The following is an 18,498-nucleotide window of genomic DNA, read 5'->3' on the forward strand; positions in this document are numbered from 1 at the left end:
CCATAATATCAACTATGAGACAGTTGGTTGTACATACCTACTATATTTGTGGCTTATTCCAAGACTACCAGCACCACCACCAGCTGGTGACAGTTTCCGGAACTAAAGTAGAAAATAAATGGTCTCTGAGGGCAGGGTGGGGAGATGCCTTGTGATGCCATCTGGATCATAGAATTTAAATTTGGAAGGAACCTTAGAGATCATTGAGTCCAGTCTTCTCATTTTATCTCACTTTATTTATTCAGAAACTAAGGCATAGAGCAGCTAAGGGACTTGCCCAAGGTCACACAGGTTAGTAAATAGCACAGATGTTGTTTGAAACTTTGACTGCAAATCCAGACTTATTTTTGCTGCACCACATTTGATGGTAAAAATCACAAGCTGAAAGGAGAAAGCTAAAAAGCACTTTTTTTCTTCTCAAAGTTTCTTAAAACATTATGTCTAGATTTCTACCTTTTCCCCATCACAAACTACTTTGCGTTATACTTATCAAGTACATGTTATTTCTTTCCTTCTCACTTCAAAAATTTTTTTTTGTAGATTTTAAGTTCCTTGAGGGCAGGAACTGTCATTTAAAAAAATTCTTCATATTTTCAACACCTGGAACAATGCCTTGTACATAGTAAGCATTTAATAAGTATTTGTTGAAATAAAATAGAAAAGAATGGGGACCAAGAAAAGAAGAGGAAAAGGAAAGAAAAAAGCAGGAAAGGTGTTTCAGACCCGTTTGCATACATTCACAGCTAGAAGAGCCAGAAATATAACTGTTAAGAGAACTGGAGCACCTCTTTCCTGGATCCCCTTGGCATCCCTCCCCCATACCAAGCGCTGCTTTAATTCTGTCGATGTACGTACTGCATTTGGAAACGAGAGTGAAACCTTTGAATAAGGAGGAAAAGCTGCAAGAATGACAAAATGGGAGTTCCTGAGGGTGTGATAGTGCCATGAGACAGGAGAAATACTGGTAATGGGCTGATTATTCAGAGATTTGTGAAAATGGAGAGCTTCTGTCATGGTTAAATTTATTTTCCCCCCATCGTATAGGATAGCAGTTCAATTTTTAAAGAAAATAGAGCAAGATCTTGAGAGATGCATTTCTGTGTTCCTTACTCAAGCTCTAGCTCATTCCAAGTCTTCTGTAAAATAAATAAGGGGTTCATTCTGTATAGTCCTTTGTGATATGAAGACTTGAAATGAAAGATGAAATCATGCTAAAGACAACTAGCATCCCTTTTAAGAAAAAAAAAAGCAAACGTTGGTGGGGCTTTTCTTCTCTAATAGATGCTTACCACCTCATCCTTTTTCAGTTAACATTTAATAGAACAAAGCTTGCTTTTGGGTTTCTGTTTGGCTGAGTATTTTTTTTCAAGATTGGGTATACTTAACTAAGTTATGTTGGCCATTGGTCATATTAAAATATGTGAAACTAGGTAGAAATGAAAATGGAAGAAACCACAAATAGGATTTCATTAATTGCTCCAGTAGAGCTAAGTGAAATTCAGTTTTAATTTGCTCTATAGTTCTTTATTTGAAGTTGGATGAAACCTTAAGTCATAATAAGATCAAAATGGGGAAGGGAGGGGAGTTGAGTGCATTAAATGGGCCTGATAAAAATCCTGATCTTGGCCCAGAATTCTAAGAAGGGTAATGGAAAAACTGGAAAGGTCCCAAATCTAGAGCTTCATAACAAAAAAATGAATGCAGAGAAGCAGTGTCTCTTTGGACCAGTCCCTAAAATATAAGGAAATGTAGCAAGAAGTGGCAAATCTTGTAGGTAACATCATCTACTGAGACAGAAGTATAATCAAAACTACAAATGTAAAGCAATTACAGACTGTCCAATATTTTCTCTACTTCAATAAATGTTCACATACCTTTTGTGTGCAGAGCTCTCTGAAGATACAAAGATAAGATGGCATCTCTTTTCCTATGAAGCACTTAGTCTAATAAGGCAGATAAGAAATACACACATATGTCTATGATGCCAAGTAGGATGGTGAAAGTGTTAGAATAAAGGGGGAAAATAGAGCAAAAATTACTAAAATGAAAAGAGATTTATTATAGCCAAGGGAAGGTCATTGTTTCCAAGTCCTTTTGGTTGTCTAGTCTTCCCTTTCTTCATCTGTAATCTGAACGGTTTAGACTTAATGATCTCTAAGGATCCATTGATCCTAAGTCCCTGACTTCAAGTTTTCATATCAACCATTCCCCTTAACTGGAATGCCATCTTCTATTCATGCCATCATATTTTATTTTGCCTTTCCTACAAAAGTGCAACATGTTGTCATCTTCATGAAGCTTTCCCCGACTAGCTAGAGTCACTCTGGTGAAGCCAGCAACCTCACGATACTGGTTTATATAAATTGCAATTGAATATTAAACCTGTGCTTTTTCCTTTTTTGAAAAAATTTAAATATTTCTCGGTATTTTTTATCTTTATCCCTGAATGTCCCTGCCCCTTTCCTGCTCAGCAGGGCCTTGTTAAAAGTGTGTGTGTGTGTGTGTGTGTGTGTGTGTGTGTGCGCGCGCGCGCGTGCGTGAGAGAGAGAGAGAGAGAGAGAGGAAGGAAGGTAGGAAGGAAGGAAAGAAGGAAGAAAAAAGAAAAGAAACAACCAACATATCAACTGAATAGTACAGTATAGGAAATGTTTTCCTCCCATAGTTCCCCACTTCTGCAAAAAAGTGAGTGAGGTTATGCTTATGTTTTTAATTTTCTGTTAGTCTCTTTCTCTTAATGGCATCACCATTTTCCCATTCGCCTAGACTCGAGGTTGTTTGTGGTTTTGTGTTTCTGTTACTCTATTTCCATTTTTGACACCACCATTCTTAGCCATCTTTCACTCTTCTTCCTCCTCCCCTCTTCCTGTGCAGTGAGTTGCCAATCCTGTAACTCCTACCTCTTCAATTCCTCTCACATCTATCCACTCCGTTCTATTCCTACCACAACTTTAGTTCCTGTCCTCACCCGGCCTCCTGCGATAGCCTCCTAACTGGTTTTCCTGCTTTCACTCTCTCCCCTCTCTAATCTGTCTTCCATAATTATCTTCCCAATGCACCACTGAGCACATTATACTTCTAGTCACCACTCTTCCGTGGTTCCCTGAGGCTTAATAAATAAACAATTCCTTACTCTAGCATTTAAGGACTTCCACAGCCTACCTCCATCTGACCTTTCCAGCTTTATCTCACATTACTTTGTTCCTGGCCAAATAGAAAGTTTTATTTCAGCCAAAATGGACTGCTCAGAAGCCCCTATTCTCATCTTTTCCTTCTCTTCTGTGTGCATTTGCATGTACTGTATGTCACCTATCTATGGAACAGACTCCATCTTCAGTGCCTATTGAAATCTTTATCTTCCTTCAAAACTCACTCAGGTTGTACCTCTTCCATGAAACCTTACCAGATGTCAGTCAGTCAGTCAACATGCCAGGGAGGCACTCTTCCAAGTGCTGGGGATATACATATTTAAAATATATATAGATATATAGATATAGATATGGTACCTGCCCTCAGGAGCTTATAATCTAATGGGGGAAGCAGCACACAAAAGGAAACTGAAAAGTGGGGGAGTGGAGGTGGTCATGGGCATGATGGAAAAGTCCCAAAGTAGTGCAGCCAGATGAGAAAGGAGAAATTCTAAGCTGAACTCCTTTCTTAAATGGAGATTTTGGAGTTTGTGGCTCACCTTACAATCAGAGAAACAATTAGAGCCCCAGCTAAAAAAGTCTTAACCTTTCCCAAATGTTTCATAACACTTTTTTCCCTGCTCCTTTACGCTTACAACAACCTGCGTTGTATCCTAATGATTTGTGCATTCAGATCATCAAAAATAAACTTTAGAGATCCTCAAGCTCTGCCTTGTCTTTTTTTATATGTGGAAACTGAGACTCAGAGAGGTTCATTGACTTAACCAAAATGTCACACAGGTAATAAGTGGGACTACTGGGATCTGAACTAAGGACCTCTGATTCTAAATTCAAAATATTCCCACAACACCATAGGATTTAACTGAATTAAGGTCTTATTTGTGTTTTTCCCTCAATAACCCTTTACTAAAATGAACTCTTTGAGAATAAGACTGTATTATGTTTCTTGCATAACTTCCCTAAATATCTAAATGTATTGTTTAGTAAACCATGAATACTTACCAGGTGGGTTGACTTTAAGCATTTTATAATATGTCCATAAGCGCAAGTTAAAAACAGATAAATTCCATTCCTTGTCTGTACAATTCCATCAGACTTGATATAAATAAAATTGAAGCTCAAAGCAGTATATTTATGTCAGTGAAGCAGGTGATCCAGCATTTCATACATTGAAATCTCAGTGACTTGAAATTGGATTGGGTGAAATTTAGCAGAAAATCTTTCAAGGGAAATAATAAATGATGCTATTTTTAGTTGGAAAGGGTCTTTACAGCAGTTGGGCTACTGAAGAAAAGTTCTCATTTATTTAGTGTCTTGAGTAATGATCCGGAAGACTGATAAGACTTGCTATTGCTCAAAATTCTACATGAACATAATCCATTCAGCTGGTCCAGGCTGAGCCTTTACAATGTACCTGGCACTTAACCTTAGGACTTTCTGTGGTGGTTCACTCAGCATGGAGAAGACACAGAGGCTATCCTCAAGTACTGTATAATCTTAAAGTTGCCGTAGTGCCTATGGAGAATACATACATACAAATGTACAAGCATATGACCACCAAATTAGTGAAGCATTAGCACAGTGAGAAGAGAGCTAGACCTGGAGTCAAGAAGTCCAGGGTTCATTTCCTCCCTCAGACACTTACTGACTGTGTGGCCCTGGGCAAGTCCCTTAACCTCCATCTGCCACAGTTTCCTCATCTGTAAAGTGGGGTTGTTGTAAGGATAAAATGGTAATAGTCGTAAATCACTTGGCAAACCTTAGAGCACTACACAAATGCTAGCTATTATTACAATTATTATTAAATGGATTTACCATTAGTCAGGAAATAGTTATTGTTCAGTGTGGAAAGACTGCATAGAGAGTTGCTATGACAGGCAGTGGAGATAGATGTTAATGTAGAGGTGGAAGGCTTTTCAAATGATGTAGCCTATGCTGAGTCAAGCAAGGTTGAGGAGATGAACCTGGCCAAAGAGAAAGTTTTAAGCAATGGTGCCAAGGGTGATGAGATCCATAAAGCTGAGTAGGAGTTGATGGCCTTGATCCTGAGGTTGAAATGGAAATTACTGCAGGGTTATGTGACTGGAGAAGCACTTGATAATTATATTTTTAAGGTGATCTTTGATATAATACCAGAATGGCAAAGTGTTGCAATTCCTGATGAGAACAGAGAATCTATAATAAAGGATAAAGAATGACTAACAGTCAACAGAAAAGAATAAAATGAGATTTAAGACATCTGGGGGAAGTAATCAGAAATACAGCTTTTTATGAGAGGTCATTTTTAATAATTTATTGACACTTTTAGGGTCTTGAAAATTCTTTAATCATTGTTAATCATATATTAACTATCATAGATAATAAGGTGATTATTTATTAATTTTCCTATTATAAAATGTTGGTTTAAAAATTATAAATTCTTGTCTCTTTTAGTGTGTGGATTTTAAAATGGAAATTGAGAGGTTAATTCCTGAGCAACATGATTCCTAAAATTTTAATGGCAACGTAAAATGATCAAGCTGAGTCTTTATTGTTCATAACATTAGATCAACCTCAAGAGACACAAAATTGTATACTTAATATCTTCATTCATTTTTATATAATTACTTGAGACCAACATTAAAGTGGAGCTTCAGTTACTCTCTAAGTAGTTTTCCTCTTTACCTGAGATTTTATTCTTTCTGTGATATGAATATTTATTTCCTGTCATAGAAATGTCTCTAAACTGTGATACTAGTTCCTAGAGCATTAATTTTAGTGGTGATGAAGGAAGGGAAGCCTAAATTGGTGCATCTTTCTTAGTCATATGATTTGGAAGATGGAATTTAGTAGCACATTTATTTTTACTGATACTAAATATTTTGCTCCACTCTCATGGCCATGGAGGAAGAATGATGGTACTCCTGACAGGTTATGTCCATCATAAAATGAAAATCAGTCTCTTAGGCCAACCACGAGGGCCTGGATCCACTCATTTTACTTTTGCTAAAAACTAGCACCATAGCTAATCAGAGGACCCCCTCCTTTGTCATTCCATTCTCTAGTGACTTTCTAAAGGAAGGTACAAGGAGAGGAGCAGCTTTTGGACAACGCTAGTACCAAAACAGCACCTCTTTAATACTGATGTCCTCTATACATTAGCATCTTTCTCTAGTCTGTCACAGATTTTTCTATAGTTCCTAACCATCCTTATGTTTTTGTAGAATGTCACTGCCAAGAGAATAGTCCAGTAAAATGGAAAAATTATGCTTTTCTATGAATAGGCAAAATTTTCAACATTGCTGACCAGAAGTATATACATATACCTAAAACTATGCTTCATCCATGTAGGCAGATGTAATGTGATTTGGAAGACACCAAGAAAGCCTCCCTACCTCAAAATGGGATCCCCATAGTCTATCACGAATATCAGAAATCCTGTCAGTTTCCTGCCTTTGGGTTAATGTCTTATCCCCTATAAAAATGAATATTTCTGTGCTCCTGGGAGGAGCGCATATTATTTCTTATTAGTTATTAGTACCTTAACACGAATTAGAGCAGAATATTTAAGTGATGACCAATGTGGAGGGAGGGGGAAAAAACCAATATTATTATATGTATATACTAGGCCACTAGGACAAAAGGAGTAAATGGGTGAAGATATTGAGAAACATTACAAACTTGGCAAGGAGGCACAAATATATTAATGATGGGGGACTTTGGTTTCATTCTGAATGTCTACTAGATTTGCTAGAAGTTTCTTCTTGCCAAAGAAAAGGAGCTGACAAATTCTTGACTTGCATTTCTGACAACCTCATTATTCAGATGGTTCAGTAAGTGACATGGCAAACTGTTATTCTGGACCTCATTCTGACAAAGAAGGAAACATAAGTGGATGGCTGAAGTAATAATGATGGAGATCTTGGGGAGATGTAACAAGTTCATCTTAGAATCTGAGATAGAAGAGGAGAGAAATGCCAAGTATAGTTTGATGAGAACCCTAGATTTGTAGAGAACAAACTTCAAAAGGTTCAAAAATAAAGGACAGGTTAAGATTCTGTAGACTAAGATTCTATGGAATAAGGCAGCCCAAAACATATGGGAAAGACTCAAGGATGAATTTTTGAAGAAACAAATGCAAACAATTCCAATGAGAAAGAAAAGGTGGAGCTCTCTGTTTAAGGAGACCAGGGTGGAAACCAGGAATTAATCAACCAATTTAGATTTTTTTTAATGTCTAGAAGATAACATCAAAGGCAGCTAAAGGGGTACATAAATACAAAAGAGTGTAAGAATAGTGTCATGAGTGCTAAAGCACAAAATAAACTGCATCTGGCAAGGAAAGTTAAGTACCAAAAAAAGGACTTTTTAAAAGTTATGTTGGGAACAAAACTAAGATCCAACAATGGATGGGCCCACTGCACAGGACAAACAGGAAAACGATAACAGACATTGGAGAGAAGCTGCACTTTTTAAACTTTGGGGATTTTTTTTCTGCTTTCACAACCAAGGAATGTTATCTTTGGAGTAGGAAGGATAGAACAAAAATGGTTAACATAACTGAAGTGGAAAAATAAGTGAATACATGATAATAAAGCACTTTACTATCCCCCAATAAATTCGTCACTGGACCAGCTGAAATACATCCCTGGGTATATTCTAAGAAGTGGCCAACTATGACTGTTGAGCTATTGCTGCTGATCTTATAAACACCGTGGAGAATAATGGAAGTGCCACAGGACTACAGTCCCTACTTTTAAAATTTTTTTCTGTCCCTATTTTTTGAAAAAAGAAATAGGGCAAAATTATCCAGGAAATTTGACTTTCATTCCTGGCAAAATTCTAAAATGTACTATTAAAGGAATGGTTCGTGAGCATTTAGAAAGGCAAGTAGTGATCACTAAAAGCCATTATGGCTTTATCAAGAACAAGTCATGCCAATACTAATCTGCTTTCCTCTTTTTTAAATACATTTACCAATAATTCAGAAGGATTTTGTGGATATAGTAAACATAGATTTTGGTGAAAAATTTGAAAAGGGTTTCATGCTATTTTAATGAGCAAGATGGAGAGATGTGAGACTGAAGATGGTATAATTAGGGCTTTGGGGAACTAATTTAATGACCTTGTCCAAAGGGTAGTGATTCCTGGCTTGATGTGAGCTCAGAAGAAGGTCTCTAGTGAAGTATCTCACGTTCTGTTCTTGGCCCTGACCTGTTCAACATTATTTTATCAGTGACTCGATTGAAAGCTGATAGAATGCTCTTCTCATTACAGACATCACAAAATTGGGAGATACAGCTGACACATTGGATGGCAAAAACAGGATCTAAAATGGTATCAGCAGGCTAGAATGATGGGCTGAATATAACAAGATATATTTTAAATTGGTGTATGTGTAAAGTCAGACATTTGGGCTCAAAAATTCAACTGCGTAAATATAGAATGTAGAGGTATGGCTGGGCAACAGTTAGTATGAAGAAGATCTGGAGGACTTAGTGGACTGTAGCCAGTTTGATAAGCCATTGGCAAGATGCCATGCCCAAATTATAGGTGCAGGTGTTGTTATTGTTGTTAGGTTGTTTTCAGATGAGAAACTGAGGCAAACAGGGTTAAGTGACTTGCCCAGGGTCAAACAACCAGTGAGTATCTGCGGCTAGATTTCAACTCAGGAAGATGAGTCTTCTTGACTCCAGGCCTGGCACTCTATCCACTGCCTCTTGGAGCCCCTGACTCCCGTGACGGCCCAACTCAAGTACCAATGCCTTTAAGAGGTATTTCATGAAGTCTCCTCATTGTTTGTGACCACCTCTGTCCCAGTTACTGTGTGTGTATGGGTGTATGCCTATCTATCTGTCTGTCTGTCTGTCTTTCTGTCTATCTATCTGTGTGTCCCATATCGGCTTATCTGCAAATCTGCTTCATTCCTTTCAGTAGAAAGTAAACTCCTTGAGAACAAAGACTGTCTCATTTTTGTATTTTTATCCACAGCACCCAGCACAGTGCCTGGTAGATATTAAGCACTTAATGATGCCTGTTGTTTCATTCATTCTTTTTTTTTTAAAGAACTTGTTATGAAAGAGGCACTATATGTAGTGCTAGGGGCAACTAGGTGGCACCTCGGATAAAGTGGAGTCAGGAAGATTTATCTTTCTGAGTACAAATCCAGCCTCAGATACGTCTTAGCTGTGTGACCCTGGGCAAGTCACTTAACCCTGTTTGCCTCAGTTCCCTCATCTGTAAAGTGAGCTGGAGAAGGAAATGGCAAACCACTCCAATATCTCTTCCAAGAAAGCCCCAAATGGGGTCACAAAGAGCTTGATAGGACTGAAACAATTTAACAGCAATTTGGTGCTAGGGTTACAGATATGAAAGTAAGATGACCCCTGCCTTCTAAGAACTTACATTCTAATGGCAGAAACAGCATGTACACATGTCATAGACTTAGGACTAAAGGGGCTCTAAGAGAGATCGTCTAGTTCAACCCTCTTATTTTACATGCGGGGAAACTGAGGCCCGGAGAGGTTCTATGATTTGCTCAAGGCTATACATATAGTAAGTAGCCAAGCAGGAAGTTGAAACTAGGTCCACAGACTCTAAACCCAGCTTTCTTTTCCCTCCACTATGCAGCCTACAAATAGGTGTATTTCATAAATATCAAATATAGACAAAATTGTGGAGTGGTTGTAATCTGCATTGGTAGAGGAAGTACCTACACCTACGAAATGATATCTCCTTGAGGACTGAGTACTTTATTGTTGTGATGCCTGTGATAAGTCAGCCATGTGATTAGGAGCCTTTTATAGGCTGACCTTTGGAACTACGACAAACTACAAGCTGCTGTGTGTGTGTCTGCCTTCACTTCTTTCTGCCTGTTACCTCAGAGCAGAGTGTGTACAACTCGGGCATTTGTTCTCAAGGGCCGGAGTGTTTCTATCTCCATAAACCCGAGTGCTAGGTACCCAAGGCAAAGACCTTGTGGACTTATTTACCGGTAGAGAAAAAGCAATTTCTCAGGAGGTGACAGGTATATTGGAACCTCAGGTGGCTTGGCTGCTGGCAAACAGCTGGTGTCTCCGCCCCTCCCAGGTCCTGCCACATACCTCATTCTCCAGCCCCACCTGCTCCACTTACTCTTCGGATTACACCCTGTTGAGCTGTGAGGGAGTCCAGGGGCTGAAGCACTGAAACAAGGAGTCAGCTCCCCGGTAAGGACCTGATTAGCACAAGCTCACATCCGGGGAACTCTGGTTTGAAAACAGGGAGACCTAGAAAACGTAAGTTGGGACTTCTCTTCTATTTCAGTTCTAAAGAGTTAGACTATTTTAGGTTTGTTCCCCCCTCCTCTCTCTTCCCACCTTCCCCAGAGGATAGAACTTCAGGAAAATAATGAAATATCAAGGGAAAGGAGGAAGAAATGTGGTATCTTGAGAAGGGTCAGTGTAAATAATAAGGCCCAGTTGCACCTAATGCTAAGGCTTTCTTCTGTTTATATCGAAAAGCAGAGTGGCAAAGAAAAATGAGATTTGGATTTGAAGTCAGAAGGTCTCGGTTTGGGTTCTAACGTGTGACTGTGGGCTTAACCTCTCTGGGCCTGCTTCTTCATTTATAAAATGGGGATAATAACGCATGCCTCTATTTGTCTCTCAGGATCATTGTAAGGAAAGTATTCTTTGAACCTTAAGGCATCATAGCAATGTGTACTCTCATTAAAACCCTCCTCTACTGTATGCCAGTGTTTCTATATTTTGAAAGAATTCTGTGTTTCTTAAACTTAGGACAATTGTGGTTTAAGGTGTATGTATGGGGGTGTGGAGTGACTTCTTCTCTGACTTTTAAGAAATTCACCCAAAATTTCATATTACAAGGAATAGTTCTCTCTTACATCTCAGGAATATTATAAGTTTATTAGCACCTTGGAAAGGAAATGTGATCCAAAGATGTGGCAGGCCATACTGTAGTTTGTTTCTCTAGATTTTTACTCTGTGACAAATGAATGGTTTTCTCTCTGTTAGCAGTGTACAAAAAAAGGCTTATTTTTGCCAAGCTTGGAGTTTATGATTTCTATCAGTGCAAAATTCTATTTAATCTTTTCAAAAATCAATACGTAGTTTTGTGTTTATATAAAATAAAGTGAATATTGTAAGGAGATAAGAAAAAAGTGGCCATTTGTATTCTGAGCTTGCTATCTTTATGTTTTACTGAGTCGATAATGATAGTCAGTAGTATCAATAGATGCTACCCATTCGTTCTGTAGTGGTTCCCACAGGGAGGTAGAGGCAGGGATAGGGGAAGAGGTAGTGGTAGAGAACCCGGGGGGGGGGGTTGAAAGAAGAGACTTTTGATGGCTTCTGGTGTGAGATAAATTCTGAGGAAATTCTACACGCAAATTCTAACAATAGTATTATCATGTTGTAAGTGCCTCACTATGATCTTGCTTATTTGCCACAACATAGATTGAAAATCATAAGTTTATAGGTGGAAGAACCTTTTGGTTCATGTATTTCAGTCTGCTCATTTTACTGAGGCCCAGAAATGTTAAGTGATTTACCTAAAGTCACACAGGTTATATTGAAAGCTACTAATCTATTTACAAGGCAGCCCGGTGATGCAATGGATGGAGTGCACAGCCTGGAGTCAGGAAGACCTGAATTTAGATCTCACCTCAGACCCTCACTAGCTGTGGAACCCTGGGTAACTCCCTTAATCCTGGGGAAGGAAATGGCAAACCACTCTACTATCTTTGCCAAGAAAAACCCAAATGTGGTTATGAAGAGTCAGACATGACCAAAATGACTGAACAACAACTAATCTGTTTGCATAAGAAGTACAGAATTCCTTCTCATGCTTCCCTGTTTTCATTTTTGCATAGTTTACGGCACTTCTCTTGATACAGAACTACTTTGGGGTGGACATACTTCAAAGTCTGTTCTTGCATCCTGAAGAAATAGGCACAGAATTGTGAGTACAAGTGGATACTTGCAGCTAGATCTGGGCCACTTACATCTCTGTGGGATTACATATTTTCTTAAAAGAAAAATACTTCCTATCTGCAAAGCAGTAAAAAGCCTAGTCAGGTATCAGCTTATATTAGATTCTGTTTTCTTTTAAAGCATTTATTTATATTCTTAAGATGTCAGGAACCTCAAAATGAAATAATTTAAAATTAAATGGAAAAAATCATGACAAAGATCAATGCTAATAAAGCTTTCCATTTTCTCTCTCTCTCTCTTTCTCTCTCTCTCTCTCTTTCACTCTCTCTCTCCCCCCCTCCCTCCCTCCCTCCCATTTCCTTGGCTTCCAGCCATTAAATTCTGTTTTATTTATCTTCAGTGTCCTTTGCTCTCTTCTTCCATTTGCATCCTGAAGCAAGGTTGGTTTGGTACTTTATGAAAAAGTAATATGAACCTCAATTCATAAATATTTGCCAAGACTTAAATGAGAAGCTCAAAGTTGGACCGGCTATAAAACTGGGTCTGTGATATTGCTGCCACCACTACTGCTGCTGCTCTGTTCTGCCTAGATCTCCCTATGTAGTAGCATGCACCATGAAGGTCACCGGAGGCTGGTGAACTGAAAAGTTCTACTCAAAAGGTCACCGTCTTGATGCAGTATCTACCTCTTCAAGTAATATCCCTAAGGGAATGGATGCTTTCGCCAGCTCATGGATGCTGGTCTTTTCAAACAGGAATTGACAATCATCCATTTAAGTAAAATATTATTTTTTTTCCATTTCTTCCCATAAAGAACTTAACAAGCATTGATGTTTCTGAACCCCAACTACAACCTGTGTTTCAAAAGAGGGAGGTCTTTTAACTATGGATTTTCCTGACATTTACCTTTAGAAGTTGTATGGTGAAGTTGCTAGAACAACAAGCTTATAATATCTAGGTGCCTTTGAATTAACGTACAACCTCAAGCTGTTTTAGGAGAACCCACAGTTAATAGTGTCACATAATAATATCCTAATTCTGCTAGTTACTCCACTTCAGAAAAGTTGTTGGGGGGAGTAGGCTTATAAATAATAATCACTGGATAGAGCACAGGGCCTGGAGTCAGGAGGACCTGAGTTCAAATTTGACTTCAGACATTTACCAGCTGTGAGACCCTAAACAAGTCACTTAATCCTGTTTGCCTCAGTTTCTTCATCTGTAAAATGAGCTAAAGAAAGAAATGGCAAAACAATTTAATATCTTCTTTGCCAAGAAACCCCTAAATAGGGTCACCAAGAGTCAGACATGACTGAACAATAAAATTTATTCGGGATGGCCCAAAAGTGTCATTGCAGTTTTAAGCTACTAAATTTGTAAACCTATTACAGTACTTTGCAAGCTGCTTTAAGTATATGAATGATCTCATTTGAGCCTCATACTAGTAACTTGAGGTAGGTACTACAAGTCACATTATCTCCACTTTACTGAAGCTCAGAAAGGTCAGGTAATGTACCCATGGTCACACAGCTAATTAGTATTAGAAATATTTGAAAACAGGACTTCCTAACTAGAAATCCCATGGCACTATGCTGCCAGTCTTAAAAAAATATATAGCGATTGGGCAGGAACTCTAAGGGAAGGGGAACTCTGTGGTGAGGAAATGTCCTCTACTAAGGTGGCTGGCAATTTTCCATGTGCAAGTGGCATGTTCTCTGCAAAGCACCCTTAGAGAGTTATCTAGAGCACTGAATTGCCCTGGGACCCAGAGGCCATAAGCAGGGCCCGAGCAATGACCTCATGCAGGAGAACTGGAAAGTAAAACTAAGCAGTCTCCTTTCAGAGAAATGAAAGTAAAACCGATTAAACTTCTTTATTATTGTTGTTGACACTGAATCCTCAATTTTTTCAATTGTAAAATCAGGAAGGAAGTGATTTCTAAAATCCCTTCCGCCTCAGGCCATTTGTAGGAATTTTATACTGAACACACATTGTGGTGTGTGTGTGTGTGTGTGTGTGTGTGAGAGAGAGAGAGAGACTGAGAGAGAGAGGGAGAGAGAGAGAGAGGGAGGAAGGACAGGCCTGTGCTTCAAGCTTCTGGCTTACTCATCACTTCAGTCATTTTTTCAGTCGCGTCTGACTATGACCCCATTTGGGTTTTTTCTTGACAAAGATACTGGGGTGATTTGCCATTTTCTTCTCCAATTCATTTTACAGATGAGGAAACTGAGGCAAACAAGGTTAAGTGACTTGCCCAGGGTCACACAGTAAGTATCTGAAACCAGATGTGAACTCAGGAAGAGGGGTCTTCCTGACTCTCGGCCTGGCACTCTATTCACCAAGCCACCTACCTTAACATAATACATATGCTCTGCTCACCTGTAATTCTGTTATTCCCTGTGTAGACATGATCACACTCTATTTTTTAACCATTTGGGTCGGAAATACTCCTGGGATCACTTTGCTCATTCTAAATCTGAAACCCACTGCCTCCTTTCCTTCTCTGTAAGCTATTAAGCACAAAGAATATATGTTTGGAGAATGCTGTGAGAAATGGGTTTGGTTTTGTTCTTCTTTTTTACCAGTAGTCCTTATTGAGTTGTTTTTTCTTTAAAAAAAAGTATTCAACACTTGCCATCAACCTAAAAAAAGAAGAGCCTGGTAAAAAGAACTAAATGACCCCTGAGGTTTCTTCCAAATTTGAAATTCTCTGATTCTGTGATTCTAAGGCATCGTAGTATTATTAAGAGAATATTAGGACTAAGAATCAGGATACCCAAGTTTTTAGTCTGCCCTCTCCCACCAAAAACTATGTGACCTTAAGTAAGTCTCTTTGCCCCATAGAGTCGTAGAACTTTAGACCTGAAAGAGATTTTAGAGATCGTCCAGTACAATCCTTACATGTTAGAAATGGAGAAACTGAGGCCCAGGAAGATGAAGGTTTTGTTGTTGTTGTCATTATTTTATTTTATTTTGAGACAGGGTCTCCTTTTCTTGCTGGGGCTGGAAGGGCAGCTGCCACTCAGAGCCCCAATATCACTTCATCGTCATGAGAGCTTTGACCTGCTTCATTTCTAGCCTAGACTGGTTTCCCCCTCCCCTGCCCTCGAGGTAGCCTGGTGGTCCCCACTACCGGGAGCTCACACTCTTGATACCAGACTTAGGGAGTACCCAACTAGCTTAGTGAGGTATAGCTCCATTCCTGAGCTCAAACTGTCCATCAGACTCCCTTGTAGCATGGATTACAGGTGTGAACAACCATTGTCTCTTGGCGAAGGCTTTGCAATGGCCTCTCTGGGCTTCTGTTACTTCATCTATGAAACGAGCGGGTTGGATCAAATGATCTCGAAAGGCAGCTAGGTAAGGCAGTGGAAAGAGCACTGGGACAGCAGTCAGGAAGACCTAATTTAAAACCCCACCTCAGACACTGTGTGACCTTGGACAAGTCATTTAACCTCTGTTGGCCTTAGTTTCTTCAACTGTAAAATGGGGTTGTGGTGAAGATCGAATGAGATAATATTTGTAAAGTGATTAGTATAGTGACTGGCACATAGTAGGTGCAAATAAGTGCTTATTCCTTCTTTCTCCCTGCTTTCTCTTCCCCTTTCAAATTTAACATGAAACAACTTTGAAAGCTCTTGGCTCTCCCCAGTACTTTTCCTTACACTAATGGGGATATCATTTCTTAGCCTTTAGAACAGGGAATCTTTCAAAGAAGCTGAAATAATTGTCAAATTCAGCAAAAAAAGAAAGAAAGAAAGAAAGAAAGCCCCCAAAGCCTTAAACAAAAGGGATTCCAACACTCTTCCCTGTCCTGTAAACTAATGATCCTTTCACAACAATAATATATATTATTTTACATGAAAACTTGTTCAAAAGAGACATATGGTTGGATGATAGGCCCATCTGCTTAAAAATAAAAGGAAGCAGACAGTTGGCCAGTTGACCAAGGATTTTGAAGTGCTCAGGCTCAGTATTTCATACTTAGCAGTTTTTTTTCTTTGTGAGCCACACAGACAACATGATTCAGAAAAGAAGTAACATTTTTTAAATTTAAACTGAAAATAAATGTTTTCATTTGCACCAAAAGAACACAAGATCACAAAAATAACTCCTGAGGACCAAGCCAAGCAGTTGAACCACCACCAAGCCCAAAGAAAGGAATCTGTGAATGACAGTTGTGTCCTCCTCCATCTCCTTCACTAAATGCACATGTTTTCGAGGGTCTGGAAGCTAGACTTTAAGGGAAATAAAGTAATCCCTTTTCCTTTCCCCACAAATGTCACTGACTAGCTGAATTGTCAGTGGTTTTCATTGGTTTTTACATCACATTAAAAGAAACTTGTAACATACCACCAACAAAGACCTTTGCTGGCTGACCTGAGTCTGCATGACACCTAGGTGGCCATTTAGAGGAAGGCACAGCTTCAGGAGCCTCTGTTATATGTCCTTCCGCTGTTCTAACACAGGAAGAAAGTTCTAGATAGCAGTTTGGGGATGCAAGGTAAACTAGAAGATAGCTTCAGAAACACTGAATGAGTATTAGACGATACCAAACTGGACCTATTCCTTAGTAACTGAGGGAGGGAAAGGGAGATGGGGCTGGAGTAGAGGGGAGTTGCCAAAAGTTCCAACTGCAATCTAGGCATCCCTAAATGGGACCATGCCTTCAAAAATCCCAGTCTACACCGTCCTAATTCTGGCTGAAATACTATGAAAACAAAGAAAGTAAATGGCACTAAAAATGATCATGGAATGCACAGAAATTCAACTACTCTGTCAAAATACACACCAATTGATAAGGAAAGTAATGCATTTTTAACTCAAAATTTGGAATTGACTGTGTTGTCTCCTGAATGATCTTTCCTTGGATTTATTAATTAAATCTCCTAAAATAATACAATTTCTCCCATTTATGTAGTTTTTTATGTTAAAATTTTTCTCTTTGAAATAAGTCCATAAAATTTCTGATTGCTATTAGCTATGATGCTTTACTGAAGTTTTATTCTGATTCTTTATCATGGCATGAAAATGACCTTAGGTTCTTAATAGGTAATGAGAAAGGAGTACAAGCTCAGAAAGATATTAGCAAACTGAAAAGACCCCAGGTATGGACTTAGTCATAGGCTGTATGTCTTTCATCCAAGGATCTGCCTAGCAGAGTCTAGAGAGACTCATCACCAGTTTAGCTACAGGGTCATGAGTCTTGTGGTCAAAGCACCTGATGAATACCTTTTATTAAGCCCTAATGAGACTATGATCAACATTAGTGGAAGGACTGCCCACGTAGGCAAAATCATAGATCCCTGAAGTATAAGGGTTAACTGTGACTTTAGGTAAAAATATTTGAATAGAAAACATGTCAGTTTGGATTTTTACCTTGCGTTGGCCGTGCATATTCCCCTTCCTGTGGCTTTGCTCACACTATTAGCTTTCTCTCTGCTGGCATAGCCTCTGTAACAAAACAATACCAGATTAGAAAAGGCTCAGCTCTTATAAGGTAAGTCAGTGGAACTCAACAAACATTTATTAAATGCCTACCATGTGCCAGATAACTACGCCAGGCACTGGCCACAAAACCTCATGGTAATAATAGCTCACATTTATGTAGCACTTTGGGGATTACAATGCACAGTCCTCTGAGTTAGGCAGTGAAAGTGCTTATATACCCATTTTGCAGAGGAGAAAATAGAAACTCAGAGAAGGTAACTAGTTTGGTCAGGGTCACATGACTAATAACCGTTGCAGCCATGATTTAAACTCAGGTCTCCTGATTCCAACTTATACCACCCTACCTCGATAGTTACTTGTGTATAAGTCTCATCTCTCTTACTGGATTGTGAGTGTCTTGAGGACAAGGTGCTGGGCCTTATTTGTCTTTGTATCTTCTTTATTAAAATATTGCCTTAAACACAATTGGTATTCAATAAACATTTGTTGATTTGAATTGAGTAACAATTAGGACATCACTCACTTTTAGAAATTGAGCCTATCCTATAGCCACATTTATGGATTATTCATTTAATAACTTGACAAATATAGCAAAGGGGAATAGGGAGAACCATTCTGATGATTTACCAAAATAATGAAGTTGATTTTCTTTGGGTTTTGCTGTATTTTTTTTTATAAAAATGGATTTTTATGACTACAGAATACATATTTCTAAAATGAAATGAAATCTCAAGACATGCGAATTAAGAACCAAGAGGCATTTTATTGATTTTTAAGATTTTTTCCCCAAGAATATATGTGAAAATCAGGAGATGTGAATTACATTATGATGTTATTACTGAAAGATAAATTATAGTTTTAAAAATATTTTCTCAATCACACTGACTCATTAAAATTACATCAAGGACATGATTTGATTTTTATTCTGGACCTCTTGATTTTGTTTACATTAATAGATAAGCAAGGAGCTTTTATAGTTGTAGTTGAATACA

At 38.6% G+C, this 18,498-nt stretch overlaps 1 protein-coding gene across 3 annotated transcripts in view; it reads left to right on the plus strand.

Annotated features, from left to right (window-relative positions):
- The window catches only part of SPATS2L (spermatogenesis associated serine rich 2 like), a 241,613-nt gene that overhangs the window by 104,567 nt on the left and 118,548 nt on the right, over positions 1-18,498 (plus strand). Inside the window, exon 1 of one of the 3 annotated variants that reach the window (XM_036744738.1) lies at positions 9,999-10,402. The exons of 1 other annotated variant lie outside the window; for it this stretch is intronic. The gene's annotated coding sequence lies outside the window, so the exon portion shown is untranslated. Of the gene's footprint in view, positions 1-9,998; positions 10,403-18,498 lie in introns of those variants that run through there. One more of the 3 variants, XM_036744740.1, reaches the window with a different exon arrangement.

This window comes from Trichosurus vulpecula, chromosome 2, assembly GCF_011100635.1.
Source record: "Trichosurus vulpecula isolate mTriVul1 chromosome 2, mTriVul1.pri, whole genome shotgun sequence".
NCBI lineage: Eukaryota > Metazoa > Chordata > Mammalia > Diprotodontia > Phalangeridae > Trichosurus > Trichosurus vulpecula.